This window comes from Rhinopithecus bieti, unplaced genomic scaffold (genome assembly GCF_001698545.2).
Source record: "Rhinopithecus bieti isolate Rb0 unplaced genomic scaffold, ASM169854v2 scaffold_9976, whole genome shotgun sequence".
In the NCBI taxonomy this organism is placed as follows: Eukaryota; Metazoa; Chordata; class Mammalia; order Primates; family Cercopithecidae; genus Rhinopithecus; species Rhinopithecus bieti.
In genome coordinates, this window is record NW_016806761.1 from 1,182,666 (window position 1) to 1,190,509 (window position 7,844).

The 7,844-nt window shown below is 40.0% G+C and overlaps 1 long non-coding RNA gene across 1 annotated transcript in view; it reads left to right on the forward strand.

Moving 5' to 3' along the window:
- The first annotated feature begins 4,752 nt into the window (after positions 1-4,752).
- LOC108533145 (uncharacterized) overlaps positions 4,753-7,844 on the forward strand; it is an 8,091-nt gene continuing 4,999 nt past the window's right edge. The window contains exon 1 of the long non-coding RNA XR_001886668.1: positions 4,753-5,513. This is a non-coding gene — a long non-coding RNA (uncharacterized LOC108533145). The remainder of the gene's footprint in view (positions 5,514-7,844) is intronic.

Genomic DNA, 7,844 nt, shown 5'->3' on the forward strand with positions numbered 1-7,844 from the left:
TCTTTCAGAAAGGTTAATCAGAATCTCAAAAGAATGCAACCATTTGTTTCTCACCTACCTGTGACCTGGAAGCCCCCTCCTTGCTTTGAGTTATCCCACCTTCTGGACAGAACCAACATACATCTTACATGGATTGGCTGATGTCTCATGTCTCCCTAAAATGTATAAAACCAAGCTATGCCCTGACCACATTGGGCACATGTCATCAGGACCTCCTGAGGCTGCATCACAAGGTTGAGGATGTGCATCAACTTGGGCAAAACAAACTTTCTAAATTAACTGAGACCTGTCTCATATTTGGGGCTCATGGGGTAGGCATTTATACATATTTATAAATCTTTCTTTTCTTTTTTGTTTTTTTTTGTAAGTCAGTCCAGCTTTGAAAGTGTAGGACCTCAAAGGTTAAAGTGTGATTAAAGTTAGGGAATGTAACAAACAAGAGACCCTTGATTTAAGAGAGGCCCTTAAAACAAGGTCAGCTCCCTTCAGGACTATTTGCTGAACTCTAAGAACAAAATACTGCTCAGGGGTGGAATAAACATGATTTCAAATGGGAGAACACCTCTCCAGGGAACATAGTTGTTTGCCAGAGGGAAAGATCTGATAAATAGATATTCCTCCTCCTTCGGTTTCAGGTAGTTTACTCAAAAACTGATAATCTGATGACCTTTACTTTCACAACATAATAATTTGTGCACCCCAGTGCATACCAAGTCCTTTGTCACATATAATCTTTCTAGATTTCCCTTGGCCCTGTCAATGTGGTATACTAACCCAGGTTCCCCAAACTCCCAACCATGCCAGTTTGTCAACATGGACTATAGTTAGAAGAAGCCCATCAGTGCTGGACTATCAGGGTCTAAATCCTGCCTCTTCCATTTCCTACCTGTTCTATCTTGGCCAGGTTGATGTCATTTTAAAACGTGGATGGTAATAATCTCAATCCATTAATTTTTTTGAGGATTAAGTGAATTAATACAGTACCTGGCAGATAATAAGTACTCAATGAAATTAGCTATTGTTTATCAAAGACTGTCAAGGAATTGAGGTTTAAGAACTGAGAAACTTTTCTGTGTTCAAGAATTCCATTTTCTGCCTTCCATAAATATTCTAGCATATCAAAAGTAATATTTGAGGTTAACTTTTAGAATATTTTAGTCTATCTAAACCCAGGTTCTATGTAAGGTTGAGTCAATTCAGGATTCTACTGGGTTTTAGAGCTGACTCAAAACACCATTTCCCCTTGGAAGCCTCTCTGGCTATTCCACATTGTGTGGCGAGGTCCTGTTCTGGTTGCCCATTGCCCATTGGCCTAAGTTTTACAAGTTGCCAGTTCATTTACATGATATTTTGTATTTCTTTCTCTTCGTTGTTTCTGAATAAATCTTTTATTCTAGATTATTGAAGGCAATATATACTCAGACTGGTTTTTTAAAAAACAATGAATGAATTTATTTCTCTGTGTAATCCAAGGTTGGCATATAAAGGGAAGATTGTGTGGTGTGAGTTTAAAAAATGTCTAAGTGTTGAGTCAACTTGCCAGCATTTTGTGCTTGGGTCCTTTCCTTATTTGCTCTACAATCCTGTACAGGCTCTCTAAACTCTCTGAACCTTGATTTCTTCATCAATAATATGAGAATCATTGAGAGGCATTAAGTGGTATAAAGTACATGCAGAATTGCCTGAGCCAAAGGAGGTACTATCCCTTCTTTCTGTCAGTCAGACACTCTAAGCTCCATCCACCCCTTTGGGTCCTTCATCAATTGACAGAATGACCCAGTGATCAGTTTGTTTCTGATACCTTTTTGAACTGGCCTTGAAATTTGATTGGATTCTTTTTTTTCTTTTCTTTTTTTTTGTCAGAGTCTCGCTCTGTCACCAGGCTGGAGTGCAGTGGCATGATCTTGGCTCACTGCAACCTCTGCTTCCTGTGTTCAAGTGATTCTCCTGCCTCAGCCTCCTGAGTAGCTGGGGCTACAACTGGATGCCACCATGTCCAACTAATTTTTGTATTTTTAGTAGAGACAGGATGTTGGCCAGGATGGTCTTGATCTCTTGATCTAGGGATCTGCCTGCCTTGGCCTCCCAAAATGCTGGGATTACAAGTGTGAGCCATCCCACCTAGCCTGGTTGGATTCTTAAGATCTTCTTTTCCTTTTTTGAATTTCAACTTTTATTTCAGATTTGGTGGATACATGTGCAGGTTTGTTCCATAGGTGTCTTGCATGATGCTAGGGTTTGGGATACAATTGATCCTGTCACCAGGTAGTGAGCATAGCATCCAACAGATATTTTTTTAATTCTTGCCCTTCTCCCTCTCTCCCAGTAGTGCCTGGTGTCTATTGTTGCCATATTTATGTCCATGAGTACCCAATATTTAGTTCCCACTTATAAGTGAGAACATGGTATGTATATATACACATATCCTCATCTGTTCTATCAGAAAACATCTCTGAGCAGGGGTTCTTAACCTTGGGCACACACACAGACTTCAGGCTTCTGTGAGGTCCCCAGATTTAAAGCCAAATCACATACCTATGCATTTCTTCAGGGGCGAAGCTGACCTATAGCTTTCATCTTATGTATATACCTGAACCCTCTTTCCCACTTTCCCTTTCAGAAAAAAAAAAAACGAAAACAAACCAAAATGAAAGCCTTAAGAACCATATCTCCATGCTCCAGGACAATTTCCACCGCAGCCATCAGGGTCTATCTTTCTGTCATAACCATCTGGATGGAGCTGTGCCAACTACTAGGCTATCCCTTCATGGACCAATATCTCCCAACAATCTCATCAGTTTTTATTGTCAACATGTGGTTCTTCTTTGCCAGACACAGCTGTATGTCATGGACAGGAGCAGAACATGCAGACATGGCTCATCCAGCCTATCTTCAACTGTTCTTCCAGCTGACTTAGGCTCTTGCTAAGCACAGGTCTTGGAGAAACCCTGCTATGGGGCCTGTGTGGGACCTACTAGGTGTCCAAAGATGGCAGTTAATCAGGCCTTTTCTGGTTGAAAGTTTTCTGCCAAGATTCCTATCAGGAGTTCTATTTTGCATGGGGAGTTCATGGAAAGTCTTCACAGGGGTCCAAACTATCTTTCTTGGGGAAGGTCTGAGCCCTTTTCACAGCTTGGTTATTCTCCCTCTGAGAAACATGGCCACACTGCAGCCCCTTTGGGCACTGAGCCTAATCCACAGTAGGATTTTCCTTCCTTCTTAGCAGGGAGCACAGTCCAAGCAAACAGGCTCCCTGGGGAATGATGGATAGAACTTGCATGCTGCCCTCTACTCATAGCTTCCTTAATTCCATTTTCCCTGCCCCCTAAGCTTGTGGGATAAGAGCCACCTGGGCCCATAATCATTTAATTACCTTGTTTCCTAAGCTCTTCTCTTTATAGGGAAACATCAAATAACACCCCCACCCCCAACCATGCCTGATTCTTTATTTATGAAGATCCTGTTTCTCCTCTAATGTGCTTCTACACTGTCCCAGGCTTTGGAATATTTATAAATGGCTCAGTGCATTTGCCGACAATGCCTTCATGCATGTGTTCTTCCTCTCGGCAGACCCTCTCTGTCACAGCCTTAGACCCAACTAGTTTCATGTTGCATGGTACTTGTGGGGAGAGCAGTAGGAGACTGGTGTAGCCAAGTGACTCTATCTGATGGCCTCTGTGATCTCTGAGCTCACCCAAGTCTTCACTTCCATAGTTCTTTTTTGTCTTTCAGTCCCATGACGAAAGCTTTCCTGGAGAAGTCCTGCTTTGATACCTGCCCTGCTGATGTCTACTCTGTTGGTAAAATGGCACTCTGAGTCTGGAGATAGTGAAGTGCCTTTTGTATTCACGGCCATCCCTCTAACTGCTCTGTTCTCCTGCCTAGTTGCTTACTCACTATGAGGAGCTTAGCAGTGCTAGGCTCTGGAAGAGAGCAGGCAAATATGGCATTTTAAAATGCTAACAACAGCAGATGGCAGGAAAAGTTTCCTTTAGATTCAGATGAGCAGTTGTTTTTTCCTGGTGGGCTGTTATTATTAAATTTATTTTCATCATTTGGCTAGATAAGCCTATCTTTGTACTTACTTATGATGTGCCAGAATCATCTTGTTTTTAATATTTGAAACAAAGAGCTGTGTATCATACCAGTTATAAATACATCTACATGGCCCCATGTGTAATCATCAACTCAGTTACATGGATTGTAGCCTTTGCGTTTGGAGGGAATGAATGCTCACTTTATCCTAAGGAGTTGATAGAAGACTAAAAGCTTGGAAACTTACAAGAAATAATCACTTCTATGGCTTTTCTTCAGGGGCCAAAATTACTGGATCTTTAACTGATTTCAAACGTATTATATTTATCTTAGGCCTGGAGGTCCTGGATCTAAGCCATAGTTTACAAATATTCAAAGCTGGCACTCTTATCTTAATGCCATCACTTCTACCCTTGTGGATTTTTAATGTGTTATTTCTAACTTTCAGTAAGAGGAAGCAAAGGTCAGCAGGTTCTTTGGAAATTAAATTTAAAAGATTATTACACTTTAAACCTGACCTCCTGCCCCCCAAGGAAGAATTCTTCACCCCCATGTTAGCAGCAGCAGCATCATCTCCATTATTGCTCATCTTCCTTCTCTGTAGCTCTTGCCATCAATGTTGATTAATTTCATAAGTAGCAGAAACGGCATAATACATTTCTGACAATTCCAGAACAGGAATCCTAGACTCACAAAATTCCAAGGATACAAAGGAACACCAGGGGGTCATCTAACCCTATCCTCTACTTTCCAGGAAAGAAATGTTCAAACCATACAGAAGGAATTTATTTTCTAGCAAAATATCCTTTGTGATGAGAAGGGTAGTGAAAGAATAATGGACATCAACAGGAAGTTAAAATGAAATGGCTCTTCTCTTTTCACAGGATCTCTAGTTAGTAGTAAAGGACCATGAGTGCTGGGGAAAAAGGCCATCATAGATAATTTTGTGAACCCAGTGATAATCTTTCTATTGAAGAGAGATGTGCCGTGCACCTGATTATTTTTCAAAGAACTGTCATTTTCCCAAGAGCTGGCATTTTCAGCCTCTTGAAGAGCACCAACCACTGTTATCACAGCTCAAGCTTGAGCAATCAATCAGGGGTTTGAAACATTAAACTGGAATATTTAATTTCAACAGGGATAATTTTAGCAAAATTCATCCTGCACTGAAACAGCTTTAGCCCAGCTTCAACAAGGGGACCATTGCCTGCTTTTCTTGGCACTGATAGCCCCTCCCTGCACTCACCGGACCTCCTCTACAGCCAGAGGAAAGGACACAGCAGGCCATGGATTTGTAATAAGATTTGGAGGGGCTGAGCTTGGCTGATTTACTAGGAGGTAGGATGATGCCCACTGGGAAGCTGCAGGTTGTGAGTAGTGGGGTAACAGCCTGCAATGTGCCATCATATGTCTTCTCATACATCTGCCCACAGGAGAATTTTTCTTCCACAGATAACACTTTGACAATCTATTGGAAGGTAAAGCAAGTGTTTATAAGCATTTTACAATGTCAGGATTTTTACTAGTCAATCTAAAAATACGTAGCATTTTGCCTCTTTGCTCTTCCCTGTCCTGCTTGCACACTATGTTCCTGAGGACTTTTCCTCTCTCTGGCAAGGGGCTACCAAAGAAGCTGGCCCAGTCCCTCCCAATCCTCCAAAAACACCAGATTAAATAGGTAGCTGCAATCAGACTTAGTCAAGCCAAAGAACTTGCTTAACTGGTGATTTCCACTGATGTTAGTGGTGGTGGTGATAAGGATAATATTGGGAATAATGACAAAGGTCATGGGTTTGAAGGAAGAGTGGTGTTTTTGCTGGTTTTAAAGTTTCTACACACTTAATTACAATTTAGGATTTTCATACCCAGAGTGTGAATCAGGGTCCAGTTAAACAAATCAGGCTTGTTAGGTAATGACAGGACACAATGGGTAGAAGTCATTTGAAGCACCTTGAGAGAAAGAGGGCTGAGGAAATAACACAGTTTATGCGATATCCACTATGCTCCAAGCTTGCTTACTCTTGCTGTCTCTCCCTCTCCCTGCTGTATAGAGGGTTATATAGGCAAAAGGCAGGAAAAAGACAGTTAAAGACATAGAGCCCTTAATGACACCACTGAGGCTCTTGATTAAATGTTCTGAAACTCACTATGTCTTTGGACTTTCTATTACATGAATTAAATATCCCCTGTGTATTTTAACACAAAGGTCATACATTTTATAATGATAAAACTGAGATTTTAAGCCAGGTCTTTTACTTCAGGATGCAATCCCTTTTTATGACAGCAAGTGCTTTCCTAAGTGATTAAAATAGTTAAATTTTATGCACAATGCAATACACACACACATATATAGTATGTATATCACTCCATTTAATCATTTAATTATCATAATAAGTTCAGAATTGGTATCATTTTTATTTTACATACAGGTAGTGTGAACAGGAGAAGTTAAGTAATTTGAAATGGTTGTTATTTGCAGGGCCATGCACTTATAAGGACTGAACACCAGTGTCAGGGTTGGGCCTTGAAAGATCCATGCCAATCAGGACATGCCCTTCACCTTAGTGACTGATTTTGATGACCCAGATCTAAGCCACTCATGGCATTCCCCTTGGCCTCAGAGAGTGGTTCAAGAATAGGGAAATGGTCCATTTAAGCAGGAAAAACCACAGAGGGAGGTCTGTTTGGGAGGTTCTCAGAAAGAAGCATCCCTGTTTTTCTGCAATACTCAGGTTGGTGTAATATGCAGATGTGAAGCCTGAAACTAATGTAGCCATTTGATCTTATAAGATAAACCCAACTGGCAAAGAAACTGACACTGCAGAAGGCAGAGAAACGAGACCTAAAGATATAGAGACTTAATGACACCATTTAGGCTCTTGATTAAATGCTCTGATTCTCACTGTGTCTCTGGATTTTCCATTACATGAATTAAATATCTCCTGTGTAGTTTAACCCAAAGGTCATAAAACTTGTAAATGGTAAAACTGAGATTCTAAGCCATGTCTTTGACTTCAGGATCCAATCCCTTTTCTATGACAGCAAATGCTCTCCTAAGCGATTAAAATAATTAAATTTTATGCACAATGCAACAGAAAATTAACTTCAGCTCCTCAGCAGGGAAGTAATCTGATCAAAACAATGGGTGAGACAGATGGTCGTGATTTGAGTATTCAGAGTTAACTGGGGAAGGACAGGAAGGAAGGTAGAGGAATTATTTTAAAGTCATTGTTGCAGTGTTGTAAGGATTTGCTATAACAAATTCATGCGTGTCTTCAATAAGTATTTGTTTGAGCACTTACCCTGTGCTAGATACTAAGCATATAGTGTGACAAAATGGACATGCTCCCTGCTTATATGAAGTTATAGTCAGTCTGGAGCAGGGGTTGTGAACCCATGACCCATGAGCCAGATACTGCTACTGCTTGTTTTTGTAAACGAAATTTTATTGGAACATAGTCATGGTCATTATTTTACATATTATCTATGATTGCTTTGCACTACAATGTCAGAGCTGAGTAGTTGCCAGAGAATGTATGGCACACAGAGCCTGAGATATTATCTGGCCCATTACAGAAAAAGTTTGCTTATCATTAGAGGGAGGAGACAGACATTGATCAGATTGGATCTGATCAGGTGACAGATATTATATATATTAGACATAATAGATATTATATGTTAGATATAATAGATACATTAGCTATAATAGACATATAATATATATTATATATAATATGTATATATTATATTATATTATTAATGTATATACTATAGAATATATTATATTACATATAATATAAAAATATATT